General features: G+C 38.1%; 1 protein-coding gene across 5 annotated transcripts in view; it reads left to right on the top strand.

Moving 5' to 3' along the window:
* Positions 1–6,685, top strand: part of sobpa (sine oculis binding protein homolog (Drosophila) a) — a 59,919-nt gene extending 53,234 nt beyond the window's left edge. For 4 of the 5 annotated variants that reach the window (XM_026151072.2, XM_026151071.2, XM_026151073.2 and 1 more), the window contains one exon: positions 1,632–6,685. The gene's annotated coding sequence lies outside the window, so the exon portion shown is untranslated. The remainder of the gene's footprint in view (positions 1–1,631) is intronic. The other variant, XR_003270571.2, reaches the window with a different exon arrangement.
* Positions 6,686–13,714: the final 7,029 nt, after the last annotated feature.

Consider the following 13,714-nt stretch of genomic DNA (forward strand, 5'->3'; position numbering starts at 1 on the left):
CCGGAGGGGCACTCGCAGGGACTGGCACTGAAAAGACTCTAAAAGGGTTAGTGAAGCAGGAGGGAACCTGACACAAAGCCCATTTGTGAAAAGATTAAATGAACCAGCACACCTACAAGGTGGTGTTAGTACAAGCAGGCTGTGCACAAGGAGGGCCTTGTCCTCTTAATATACAGCCAAACCATTCTGAAATAAAACCTTAAGACTCAGCAACATCACATAAACAAATACATTTATCCTAGATGTTAGGAGCATTTGGAGTCATGTGATTAGCCAACACTCATTTACCAAACATACATTTCCACATGAGCTTGCGCCTTGATGTCATTTTACAAGAGGAATACCCATCTTTGCTTTACTGTGACTGGCAGTATATGAGCTTCGGAGTTTGAATGAGGAGCCTTTTATGCCATTAATGCCAAATTTAATGATGCAATCCTCGAGTTATTAATTAAATGAAATTGTATTCAAGAGCAATTGAAGACCAATTCAGGTTGTGGTAACATGAGGCGAGTGCTCTGAATAAGATTAATTGGTAACGACAAAAGATGGAAATCAAGCCCCCTGCACACTCAGCGCTGCTAAACGCCAACCAGCAGCTGAAATAAACAGAAGTGATGCGCTGCAATCTGCAAGTACTGATACAGTAGCAAAAATATGGAGGATCAACAGTGCCTCCCTCGCTTGCTTTCTGGTAAATGGTTGCGCAAAATAATAACCAACAAAAAAATCATTTAAGTTCTGAAGAAAAAATGCAATCAGGTAAATCCATTATGCCTACATTTATTTTAATACTCCTTTTTTTTTTGTTTTTAAAAAGAATAACAAAGTACCACAAAATCTATTTATTTTACTCAATATTTATTTTCCCATTTGGTTTATTATTTATATTACTTTGATTTTGATTATTTTGTCCGTTTAATTTATTGATTCTTTTTTGGGGGAATTTAATTTCACTTATTTTTAAAGTTCCATATTTATTTCTGCATTATTTTCCCTTAGAATTTATTCTCCTCTTGTTTCTCCCAACCTAAATGAATGACTCCGTAATTAAACAGAGAAATTCCAGCAAATAAAAAATAGAAGCTAATTAAATTCTAAATATTAATTCATATATTTCTCGAATTGATTTATGCCTACAATAGTTTTTTTATATTATTTTAGTGCACCTGATTGCATATTATTTTTAATAAAGTCATGTATTTATTTTTTATATATATTTATTATTTATCTAGAGGGTTTTGGTCCTCCATAGTGTGCAAAATGTGGAATACCATATCTCACCTTGCCTGCAACATCACAAGGCATTCATTATGAAATATTTAACACATTATGTAAAATTTATTCCAATAGAGACGCAGAAGCTGAATGTTTTATTCTTTATTTGCCCAAAAGTGTCCTCAAGCTGATTCTGATTGCTGGGAGAATAAACCACAAATTAGGAAGTGCTGTTAAAAATCTGCATGTTCCTTAATTTGGCCCTCAGTGGTTTTAACACCAAAACTGTCTTTGCTCTGAGCATCCTCCACTCTCCCACTTACCTTCAAATTAAAATACCTTGAATTCATGCATCAGCTTTGCCCGAAAACAGCTCTGACTCCGTCTAATTCTCCTCCCACTCTGCTTCACAGATGGATGCTCTGAGGACCGCAGTGCCATCAACGACACTCACTTGTCCACCCCCCACCTCCAAATCACACACACACACACACACACACACACACTGTCCTCATCCTTACCCATCGTCCAGTCTACCAGCACCACAAATCGCCTTTGATGACCGATGAGTCCAAACAAACATGATGATGTGTATCATAGCCAAGTGGACTACTGTTGTCTGTGCGACAGACACTCTGATGGCCACCAGGACCGTTTGATCCCTGAACTGAAGTCAGTATATTCCTGCAACAGGAGGAATTTACCCCACTGCTCCTCTCCTCATTTAGAGACTCTCAGCCACACTGCCCCTTTAGACTTCAACCCACCCTCCCCTATCGAACAAGTACTCTCTGTATTGTCTTTTTACTATGGAACGCACTGTAGTGTCCGATATTCAAATCTGCTGCTTGAAAATTACTGAAGGAGCCCCTAAAACTGAAACGCTTCAATCCAACTTTGTGCCACACCACAGGTATAAAATCTCTGCTCCTGTAAGTCTTATTTTTATCACTTGTCACTGAGCTGTAGAGGCATTAAAAATCAACTTGGCATTTGCTTGTTCACCAGAAATGTTTGCACATAGATGCCACACCGGTTGCTTCAGTTCATGGAATGATGAGTCAAAGCAGGCGCCATATTGCTGAGGAGGAGCCAGACTTTTTAATGCACGTATGTCTATGGAAGCAGTAGATACACAATTAAATACCAGGGTGATTTAATGAAATTTCAAACTGATTTTCAAGCTATTTGATTTGTCATTTCCCCAGATTTTCTGTTGATAGTTCCAAAGTATCAGATATTAAGATTACAAATCTGCAGCTGCTTTTCTGTGATGTTCTGACTCTGAAATGTAAAAACTGATGGGATTATATCATTTTCAAGAGTTTACTGTCACCTTGAAATATGAGCTGGAGACGAGTCATTTGGCTCAAGTGCTGCTGTTCGTGAATGCCTTTTATCTTTTGGGAAGGCACACACACACAAAAAGTCATTCTGAATGCTCTGAATGCTTCTGGAATGACAATTCATGCACACTGTAAGTCAGTTTAAAAGAGAGTTGCACAAAGCAGCACAAAAGTTTTCACGTTACACAGGAATGGCTAAGAACACATAGTGAGTTCCCCCGAGCATGATGGTGGCTGCAGAGATGCATCTCTCAAGCCCAGATTTGGTATCTGTGTGTTAATGCACGTGCTTGTTCACAGCCAGCAAAAATGTCCTTGCCAACCTTGTCACAAAGTTCTGGGTGAATCCAATGGGATTAAGAAATCTGGGAAATCTTTTTTTTTTTTTTTTTATGGATGGGGGCATAAAACCACCTTCACATATGTTGAGAAATATTCTGGAGATAACCTTCACCAGCAAGTAAGTGTGTGGGTGGAATCGTGCATCTCTGCCATTTTCCGTTGGCATCTGTCTGTTTGCTCTCCACTGAATTCAGTTTTAGTGTTACACAAGGATAAGATGGAGCTGTCCTGATAATCATTCCTATTATTGACATTTTCTCTACCCTCTGGAATGCTGCCCGTGTGCTTAAACAGTAATCTTTGCTAGTAAGAGTAATAACAGAGAGCATTTCAAGGCTTACTTGCACCACCAAAAGAACTGAGATGGCATGGCAATGTGGAAGCATCTTCCAGCCTGCAGTGGGTACTCGCTTCCGCAGGCTAGTACTTAATCTTTTCTATAATACATTACCAGTGATGTTTCTGTCATGGGTTAGTTTGAGACTGACTGCACTGAATTTTGAGGGGGATGCAGGAGGAAGCCAGCTCTTTCATAAATTATTCTTGTGGGACTGAAGGGAAAACTGCTGAAGTAACACAACAGAAACATTTGAACAGTAAACACACAGAGGACAAATTCTTTATGGCAATATTTTGTCCACTAACTCTGCCAAGTTGGTTCTTTTTTTGCCAATTCTTTTTTGTTTTAAGAAAGTATTTTCAGCATTTGTAGATCCTACCGGGAAGATTGAGTAAATGCAACACAACTATCACCCATCCAGTTTGATCTGATCCAGTTACACATCGGCTGTGAGCTGGGACGCCATCAGACAAAGCCAGCATTTAGTTTACACTCCTATGGAGGAGGTGCACTGTACCAGTGTGAGACAAGGTATTATCACATGCCAAAGGCCTCTGGTGTGTTGAAACAAAACATGTCACCTAGTTTTTAGTGGAAATGGGATTTTAAACTGAACATTTGACTGGATAATTTATAGCTGCCAAAATAACAAGCACTTATTTTGAAAAAAGAAAAGAAAAGAAGACCCAAGAGAAGAGAAGTGGATGTCAAAAGCATCATTACTATTATACTCTTTTCGGTTTAGACCTGTGATATGTCACAGTAAGCGTGACATAGAATCTGTCTTAAAATGACAAAGTGATCTTCAATTATCGTTTGTCTTGCACCCTGATTTTCTTTAAACTATTAGTATAAAAGTAAAAAATTATTTTCTACACTGTAAAGACCAGACCGAGCTTTTCCTTACGCCCGTATTCACAAGCATACATACTCATGTGGCACAATGCACATAGTAAATTTAACTTTGTGTTTGTGTGTGTGGGGCAGGTGCAAGCAGAGAGCCCAGCTGAGATTACAGAGTGTTGACTCAGAATAAGCAGTGTGCAACTCTATCTGTCGCCTCTTAGTCAGGCATTTAGGCTTAGCTCGCCTCTTGCCAAGGCCCAGCTTTGGTGTCACTTTAAGCTTTTCCTCGTCTCTGCTTCAATTCTCTGCAAGCGGAGCCAGTCTTATGAAGCTCTTGTCTGCCTTTTGCTGTATTGCACTTAAAGAGACAGACTAAAATACGCATCTAGTGCTGTTATTTTTGGTGTAGTTTTGAATATAGTGATATAATGGAATTAAATCACATTGAGCTGCAGGAAATATAAAGGAATGCAGTTCCCGGATTGGCCACTTGAGGCTTTTTCCAAAAACAAAGAAGTTCAGTTAGCTTCCTTTGTCAAAATACATTAAAAAGAGCATACAACCATGTTTTACAGCCTGGCACAAAAACAGTTTTTGGAGTTTCCCCTTTCATAAGAACAACACTTGGTTTAGGTGTTGGTGTCTTTTACAACATTTTTAATTATATTTTCAGACAATTAATATGCCATCTATCAGCCCACTCAAGAGGTTTGTGCTTTAATTTTGGTGAATGAATTATAATATTTTATTAGTCTGTTACTTAAAGCTCATTAGCAGGCATGTATGTGTGGTGCTTGCTAACCAAACTCACAAGTGTTAGCACCCTTTCATCCAGATATAGTCACTTATGGCTCCAGCATGGAAACCAACGTTGCGCAAATGGCCCAAACAGCCCAAGCACAAATGGTCAGTGGGTGACGGCACGGTGGCTTAGTCCATCTTAAATACACAGTCTGTGAGTGACATTTGCATGTGTGTTTAAAGTGCTAAAACAGATTTGAAAAACTCAACAGTAATGCCCATTTCCAAAATCATGATCCATTTACTCTTCCTACAGAACTACACCCATGACTGTGCAGAAGAAACCTTTCATTTTCCCATGACAAGAGCAGACATTATTTGGAAAATAGTACATTAAAGGTTTCTGAATTAAGTGGGCCCTGCTCTGCCGAGTTTTTCAAATCCTAACCCTAACCTGTTGCACACAAATATTTAAGAGACGTTTAGTTCCATTATACCGAAGAGACGAGAAGGCAAAAATCTTTACAGCCAATACACAAGATAGGAATGGAGTGAAAGCATGGCAGGCCACAGGGAAGATGTGCAAATGTGATTTTAGGGTGACTTATTCCTTTAAGTAGAGCTACTTCTTTCTGTAATACTTTCCCAAAAAATACAGTTTACATCAGAAGAATATAAATTGAAATTGATTTAATTTCTTCCCCAGAGAATAACTCTGTTTGTTTTATTGACCTTTCCCTGACCTTTCTTGTGGCGCCTTCAGGAAAATTTAACAAATTTATTCCTAGGATGGAAAACCCCAGATATCTTAACCAGTACTTTCATACTGATTTAAAATGTTGAGAGGGCTTGATTTGATGAGGAACTTACTGCAATCCGTTGTTATGTCTGTTTTCACTCCTGCTTACATAGAGACACTTACATACAGAGACTACAGCAACATGCCCAATTGTGTCTGTTTCTAATCTGCACCATGCTGTGTTGGCGTCACAAGCGGTATACTATCTGTGCCTGAGACAGACACCAAACATGCGAAAGCCTGACTCTCGTGGGGAAAACCTGGACCACCGAGTCAGTCTTTGTGATGGCAACCCGACTCGTGACAAATATCCAGCATTCCTTTTTTGGCGATGGACTACAGGCCTGGTCAGCAGCCTTAATTATGCAATGACAACCAACTCCAAAACTGCTAAAAACAAGTGGTCCACAGGCAAAATAAAACATGATTCAACTTCATGTTACTTTTCAGAAACAACGGAGAAGTTGCCTTAACTCTTGCTTGTATAATCTCTCCAGTTAAGACAATGATGCTCGCTTGTAAAGAAGACTCTCCCTTCTTTGTACAAAATGAAATATACCAGAAACAACAACTTTGTTATCTTGCTAGTGTCAATGTATAGATGATCAGCTTTTTCTGTAGCTTGTATGGACCGTCACATTTTTGCTAAGAAGAGAACCCCCTCACCCCACCCCTTCCAGACTTTCTCGTTCCTAATCATCCAAACTGTTTTAACTCGTGGTGGACTGTCAATCTTTTTTGTGTACATTTTATAGTATTATTTATTGTTGACAAGTTTTGCATTTGCAAATAAAAAAGTAAAGGTGGTTTGACCTGAGCATTTGATTCCAATGTAAATGCTTGGTGAACAGTGACATGCTTTTTCTTTTCTTTTTTTTAATCATTAAAAAGGAGGACACAGTGATATGAGGAGGCCTTTTTATTATGTAGTAACATGTACATAACATGTGGCCAAAATTGCTTTTGGAGAATGGTCATTTTTTTGTGTTGTAACAGTATTTGTTTTATTCAGTGAATTGCCCATGAAGACAAATAAATAAGAGGCACACACAACTCTGTTTCACATGTGTTATATTTGTTCTTACACACATACAATGAACAAAAAAGTGACTCAACTAAAATGAGACAAATAAACAAATTACTAATAATGCTTATCATAAATTAAATAACAAAAACTGTGGCAAGAATTGACATTTCTAAAACAAAATTAATAAAATGAATCCGGAAATTAACAATGAACACATTAAAAAGCTACAGAAATAATTAGAAGGATGTATAAATGAATGAAAAAATTTACAAATAAATAAGGAAAGATGTAAATAAATTCATGCAAAGTCAAATGAATATTAATTCCTCCTGAGGTCTATGTGCAATGGTATAAAATAGTTAATCCCTACATTATTTTGAATAGCATTTTGGTGCATTCACAGGCATTTATTGATTTTGGTAGTTTGTGTACTCTGTAGAACATTAACACTCAGAGAACTCACAACTGTGTTAATTCTTCATGACATGGATTCAACAAGGTGCTGAAAACTTGCACAGAGATTTTTGGTCCATGTCAGCTTGATAGCATCACACAGCTTTTGCAAATTTGCCAGCTGCACATCCTTGATAGTCATCGTGGAGATTGTCCGAGTACAGTGAAGCCATTGCCATGTCCAATAAACCAGTTTGAGATTATTTAAGCTTTGTGACATGGTGTGATGTCCCGCTGGAAGCAGCCATCAGGAGATGGGTGCACTGTGGTCATAAAGGGATGAACACGGTCAGCAGCAATGCTCGTGTAAGCTGTGATATTCGAACGATGCGCAGTTGATACTAAGGGACCCCAAATCTGGCAATCACACCAACTTGAACAACTTATATATATAGCAGGACAAATCAATGTTTTCATGTTGTTTACACCAAATTCTGACCCTACAATCCAAATGTTGCATCAGAAATTAAGAATCATCAAACCAGATTTTTCCAATCTTCTATTGTTCAATTTTGGTGAACCTGTGTAATCTGTAGCCTCAGTTTCCTGTTTTTCTTTGTTGACAGCTGTGGCACCTGGTGTGGTCTTCTGCTGCTGTAGCTCATCAGCATCCAGTTTTGACAAGCGGACATTCAAAAGTTCTCTCCTGTTTGGTTGTATCGAGTTGTGGTTGCCTTCCTATCAGCCTGCAGCAGCAACAGTAAGCGACAGTTCTCACAGAGACCTGCCACTCACTGGATATTTTGTCTTTTTTTGATTACTCTCTATAAAGGATATGTGGGATCAGTATTAGTAGACTAACAGTTTCTGAAATACACAGACCAGTACGTCTGGCACAAGCGACCATGCCACATTCAAAGTCACTTAAATCACCTTTCTTTCCCATTCTGATCCTCAGTTTGAACTTCAGCAGGTCGTGTTGACAAAGTTTACGTATCTAAAAGCACTGGGTGGTTGTCACATGATTGGCTGATTAGATATTCACTTTGATGAGTTGCAACTTGTTTTTGTGTATATATATATATATATATATATATATATAAATATATATTTTAATAGCCAATATTAAACCATAAAATCTGCATGAGTGGAACATTAATTAGCAGAAAATCCACTATACAGTGGGGCAAAAAAGTATTTAGTCAGCCACCGATTGTGCAAGTTGCCCCACCTAAAATGATGACAGAGGTCAGTAATTTGCACCAGAGGTACACTTCAACTGTGAGAGACAGAATGTGGAAAAAAAATCCATGAATCCACATGGTAGGATTTGTAAAGAATTTATTGGTAAATCAGGGTGGAAAATAAGTATTTGGTCAATAACAAAAATACAACTCAATACTTTGTAACATAACCTTTGTTGGCAATAACAGAGGTCAAACGTTTACTATAGGTCTTTACCAGGTTTGCACACACAGTAGCTGGTATTTTGGCCCATTCCTCCATGCAGATCTTCTCGAGAGCAGTGATGTTTTGGGGCTGTCGCCGAGCAACACGGACTTTCAACTCCCGCCACAGATTTTCTATGGGGTTGAGGTCTGGAGACTGGCTAGGCCACTCCAGGACTTTCAAATGCTTCTTACGGAGCCACTCCTTTGTTGCCCGGGCGGTGTGTTTTGGATCATTGTCATGTTGGAAGACCCAGCCTCGTTTCATCTTCAAAGATCTCACTGATGGAAGGAGGTTTTGGCCCAAAATCTCACGATACATGGCCCCATTCATTCTGTCCTTAACACGGATCAGTCGTCCTGTCCCCCTGGCAGAAAAACAGCCCCATAGCATGATGTTTCCACCCCCATGCTTCACAGTAGGTATGGTGTTCTTGGGATGCAACTCAGTATTCTTCTTCCTCCAAACACGACCAGTTGAGTTTATACCAAAAAGTTCTACTTCGGTTTCGTCTGACCACATGACATTCTCCCAATCCTCTGCTGTATCATCCATGTGCTCTCTGGCAAACTTCAGACGGGCCTGGACATGCACTGGCTTCAGCAGCGGAACACGTCTGGCACTGCGGGATTTGATTCCCTGCCGTTGTAGTGTGTTACTGATGGTGACCTTTGTTACTTTGGTCCCAGCTCTCTGCAGGTCATTCACCAGGTCCCCCCGTGTGGTTCTGGGATCTTTGCTCACCGTTCTCATGATCATTTTGACCCCACGGGATGAGATCTTGCGTGGAGCCCCAGATCGAGGGAGATTATCAGTGGTCTTGTATGTCTTCCATTTTCTGATGATTGCTCCCACAGTTGATTTTTTTCACACCAAGCTGCTTGCCTATTGTAGATTCACTCTTCCCAGTCTGGTGCAGGTCTACAATACTTTTCCTGGTGTCCTTCGAAAGCTCTTTGGTCTTGGCCATGGCGGCGTTTGGAGTCTGACTGTTTGAGGCTGTGGACAGGTGTCTTTTATACAGATGATGAGTTCAAACAGGTGCCATTCATACAGGTAACGAGTGGGGGACAGAAAAGCTTCTTACAGAAGACGTTACAGGTCTGTGAGAGCCAGAGATCTTCCTTGTTTGAGGTGACCAAATACTTATTTTCCACCCTAATTTACAAATAAATTCTTTACAAATCCTACCATGTGGATTCATGGATTGTTTTTTTCACATTCTGTCTCTCACAGTTGAAGTGTACCTCTGGTGCAAATTACTGACCTCTGTCATCATTTTAAGTGGGGGAACTTGCACAATCGGTGGCTGACTAAATACTTTTTTGCCCCACTGTATGACTTTTCTTATAGAATGTCCCAAACCACATCTGAAACATATGAATTTAGCTATTATTCATAAACATAGCAACATGAACTGAGTTGCAGGTGAATTTTAAAGATTTCATATTTTTCATTGAAAGCTTTTTTTTAATCAATACAACCTGAAGATAAACATTGGTGGGGAAAAAAGGTTTAAAACCCAAAAGAAATGAATGTTGTGCAAATTTAATGACGAATTCGTCTTCTTTGTTTTTATGGCCTTCAATTATACATAAAGAAAGATTAGTATTACTTTGAGTAATTGTTATTGCTCTTTATGGACATGATGTAGGCTCTGTCTCTCTCTCTTCTTTTTGCCCCCATTAAAAAACAGGAATGTCATAGGTCATACCAGTCAGATATATTTATACTGACAGTCATGCTAAACTGTTTTGAATAATTAATGCAAAAGCAATAAAGAGTTTAACCACATTTTAGAACACTGAATCATTCATAAATAGCTAGGCCTTGGTTATAGTATTTCAATATTCATGAGCAGTATATGGTTGATTTTAAAAAAGGAGAGTGCAACAAGAATTAGTTCAGTAAAGAGAACTTACAGGCAATTATCTAACAGATGATGCTTTAGTAATGATAATTATGACATCTATTCATAAAAGATAAAGTGTTGCTTCCTAAACTCTGCACATGTGATATTATATGTTAAAGAAATATACAGATTTTCTAAATACTCCAACTGTTTTTAAGTGGTTTCTTTATGTCTTTTAAATCAGTCTGGCTTCCTGATGCTCGCTGATGCGCGTGTGAATTGTAGATTCAGTGGTCTCTAGCGCCATCTTATGGTTTCTGTAAGTAATGACTGACTCACTAGGCCCGGAGGTACAATAAAATTGAATAAAATAAATAGAAAAATAAAAAGTTTGATTTTCCCATAGAAGTAAAAGTAAGCAAGCAGTGACAAGAATTTTAAAATGTATCATAATATTAACAATTGTAGTTTTTCTGTTTTTTGCTTAGTGATTGGGCATTGTTTATCATCCCCTGGACAAAATAACATGAACACCCCATATAAAATGATATTTTTGTTATAGACAATACATTGTTATACCTATATTATTCTCATCACTTATGTAATGATTACAGCTAAAATATTATTTATATAACTGTCTATATTCATTTAATAACTGGGGGCACAGATAAAGTGTGTCGTCCCCAAAATTTTGCTTTTGGGTGAAATTTTAAGCACCCATTTTGTTTTTTTCTACATTTCATGGTGGAAATATCTTAATTTATGGTAATGAAGACACAAATCTTAGCCACCCGGTGACTTTAATATCTAATCATAATCAGAGAAACTTCAAGAATCCCAGAGGGAAGTTAAGTTGTCATAGCAGCAAATATACAACAAACAACAAGCACTCGTATAAAATGAGTGTAGAAACAGAGTTATGATATCAATATAATATAAATATTATGTCACTGTGTAGGAGTTTTGGGATACTGAATTGTATATTTAAGATGTTCTCTGTTTGATTCTTTGTTCATTATTTACAGAAATGTTGAGCCTTTAATTCATAGTTCTAGTTTATGTTAGTTTATTTTGTATCTTTAGTGTTTTCTATCTCATCCTCCTCTGTCTTTTCTCCCCGATGTCGTGTTTATTCATGTTCCTGTTTTACTTTGTTAGCCTTTGTAGTCATCTTCTGTGTTTTGTGTGTCATTTTTGCTGTCTCATTGTCCTTGATTCTTATCATCTGTGTCTTGTTACCCTCCTGTGTGCTGTTCCTTGATTACCCTTTCATATATAAATAGTGGTATCTTCCCCTCCGTCTTCCTCTCAGGGTCTGTTCAGCCTCCCAGTGTGTTCCCTCCCTGCTTTGGATTCAGTTTGCCTTTTGCCTGTGGATTTTTGTGTTCTGACTTTGAATCAGCCAAAATAAAGGCTTGCTTTTTTTATTTTTCCTTCTGTCTTTGAGTCTGCATTTTGGTCCTAGTTCTGCAATTTTTATGACATCTGTCCTATTCTGTGTTTGCTTGGCTGCATATGGCGGAGTTTGTGTAACAAGTAAACAGCTATGCTGATACTAGGCCACTTTTGTGTCTTTGACTTTGAGAAGTAAACTCTTTAAGTGTGATTAAAGCACCTGTTCACATCAATGACTAAGTGAACTGTTTCTTTAAAACAAGTGACCTGTGTTGTGTGATCATTTGTATGTACTGTGTACTTCTTATCCAGTTGGAAATTGCATTGTCACTGAAGTCTACACCCACTTCAGTGGAAAGGGGAATATTTTTGTCATAGTCCAAATAATGCAATTGAGGATAATTTGAGAGTCATAACTCCACTCCAAGTTATCTTATGTGTGTAATAATAAATATACTAACCGCTGTCCCGTATCAATAGACCTTCATGCTTTAGTAGACTTTTTTGACCTGTGACAACAAGAAATAAATGTGTGTAAATAAAAAAATAAAAACATATAGCTGCTTCATTCTCAGGCAGCACACTGCCAATAACACAACACAAACCAATAGTGCCTAGTTCCTAGGAATTTAAAGCTCTTTATTAAGATGATGCAGCTGCAAAACAAAGAGGTAATCCTAGCAACCACAGGTAAAGTCTGGCCATCCCACACAGCTGATAACAAAGCTCATTTGATAGCTTTTTCCATATGTACACATTCATGTAACAACTACACATATATGTAGTGAAATTAGCCTCAGGATGTTTGCAGATGAGCATCATATGACATGTTACGTGATCTGTGCATTTAAGGGAATTTATGTATGCATTAAAAATTCTTGATTTGCCTTTTGAAAGCAAAGATGATTAGATATGTGAAGCTAAATGTGAAAATGTGTGCTTAAATTATCACTTTTCATTCCAGTTTTGATATGCATGTTTGTAAAATCTGTGTTCAAATTGCTTTGGATTTGTGTGTGGTTTTGAGCACACATTTGTGGGAATTCAGAATTTACAGACAAATCATTGTACACAGCTATCTACCTTTTCAGACTAATTTCACTCCATGCACATCTTTAATTGTTATTTTCCTGAATCCCAGGTTTCGAGTTCAATTCTGCCCTGATGAATATGTTTGCTAGTGTGAAATTTACTGAGAATCTTCTCAGAGATGAGTACAGCCAGCTTGAATGCAGCTTACGTCTGATTGCTGCTTTGGGAATATTTCAGTTTAGTGTGCATCATGTCTCTCACATCCTATCATCAAAATAACAGTAAGTGGTAATTCTTATTCAATTTATAATTCTTATTCAATTTATAACATTACTTGAAATATCCTTAAATAGTCTCCACCTTTACACATAAACACCACCTATATCAACTAAAAACTGCCCATGTGTTTATGACTGTCATATTCAGGTGAGTGTGAGCCTCTTAAAATGTGGTCAAAATAACTGAGATCTATGTTTAGTACAAGTGAAACGGCATGGAGTTATGATTCAATAACATTTACAAAGAAGCACAAGGGTCTCAGGATGGCACATCTTAGCCTAGTGCTTTACTGTGAGTGATGAGACAAGCTTATTAAAACAGGAAGTAGATCATTTTGAGCCTGTATCGTCGCTGTTATTTTGGACTGCATTTCCCAGACATCCCCTGTCAAACAGACAATAAATCTGCTGGTATGAGTGCTGTTTCCAAGAAACATTCCTGTTTCTGCAGGTGGCGCTTGTGTGTTTATCTGCTCGCCTGTCTGTGACACTCTCATGCAAACTGACTGTTCCAAATAAAGAAAATCTAAAAAGCATCACTTCCTGCTACTGTTACTGTATGGGAAATTGCACACATACACATGCAAGAGAGAGTGGAAAAAACTTTATTGTGACATTTAGTTTGAGCAAAGTGAAGGTACATCGATGGTTCGATT

Source organism: Astatotilapia calliptera, chromosome 19, assembly GCF_964374335.1.
Source record: "Astatotilapia calliptera chromosome 19, fAstCal68.1, whole genome shotgun sequence".
NCBI lineage: Eukaryota > Metazoa > Chordata > Actinopteri > Cichliformes > Cichlidae > Astatotilapia > Astatotilapia calliptera.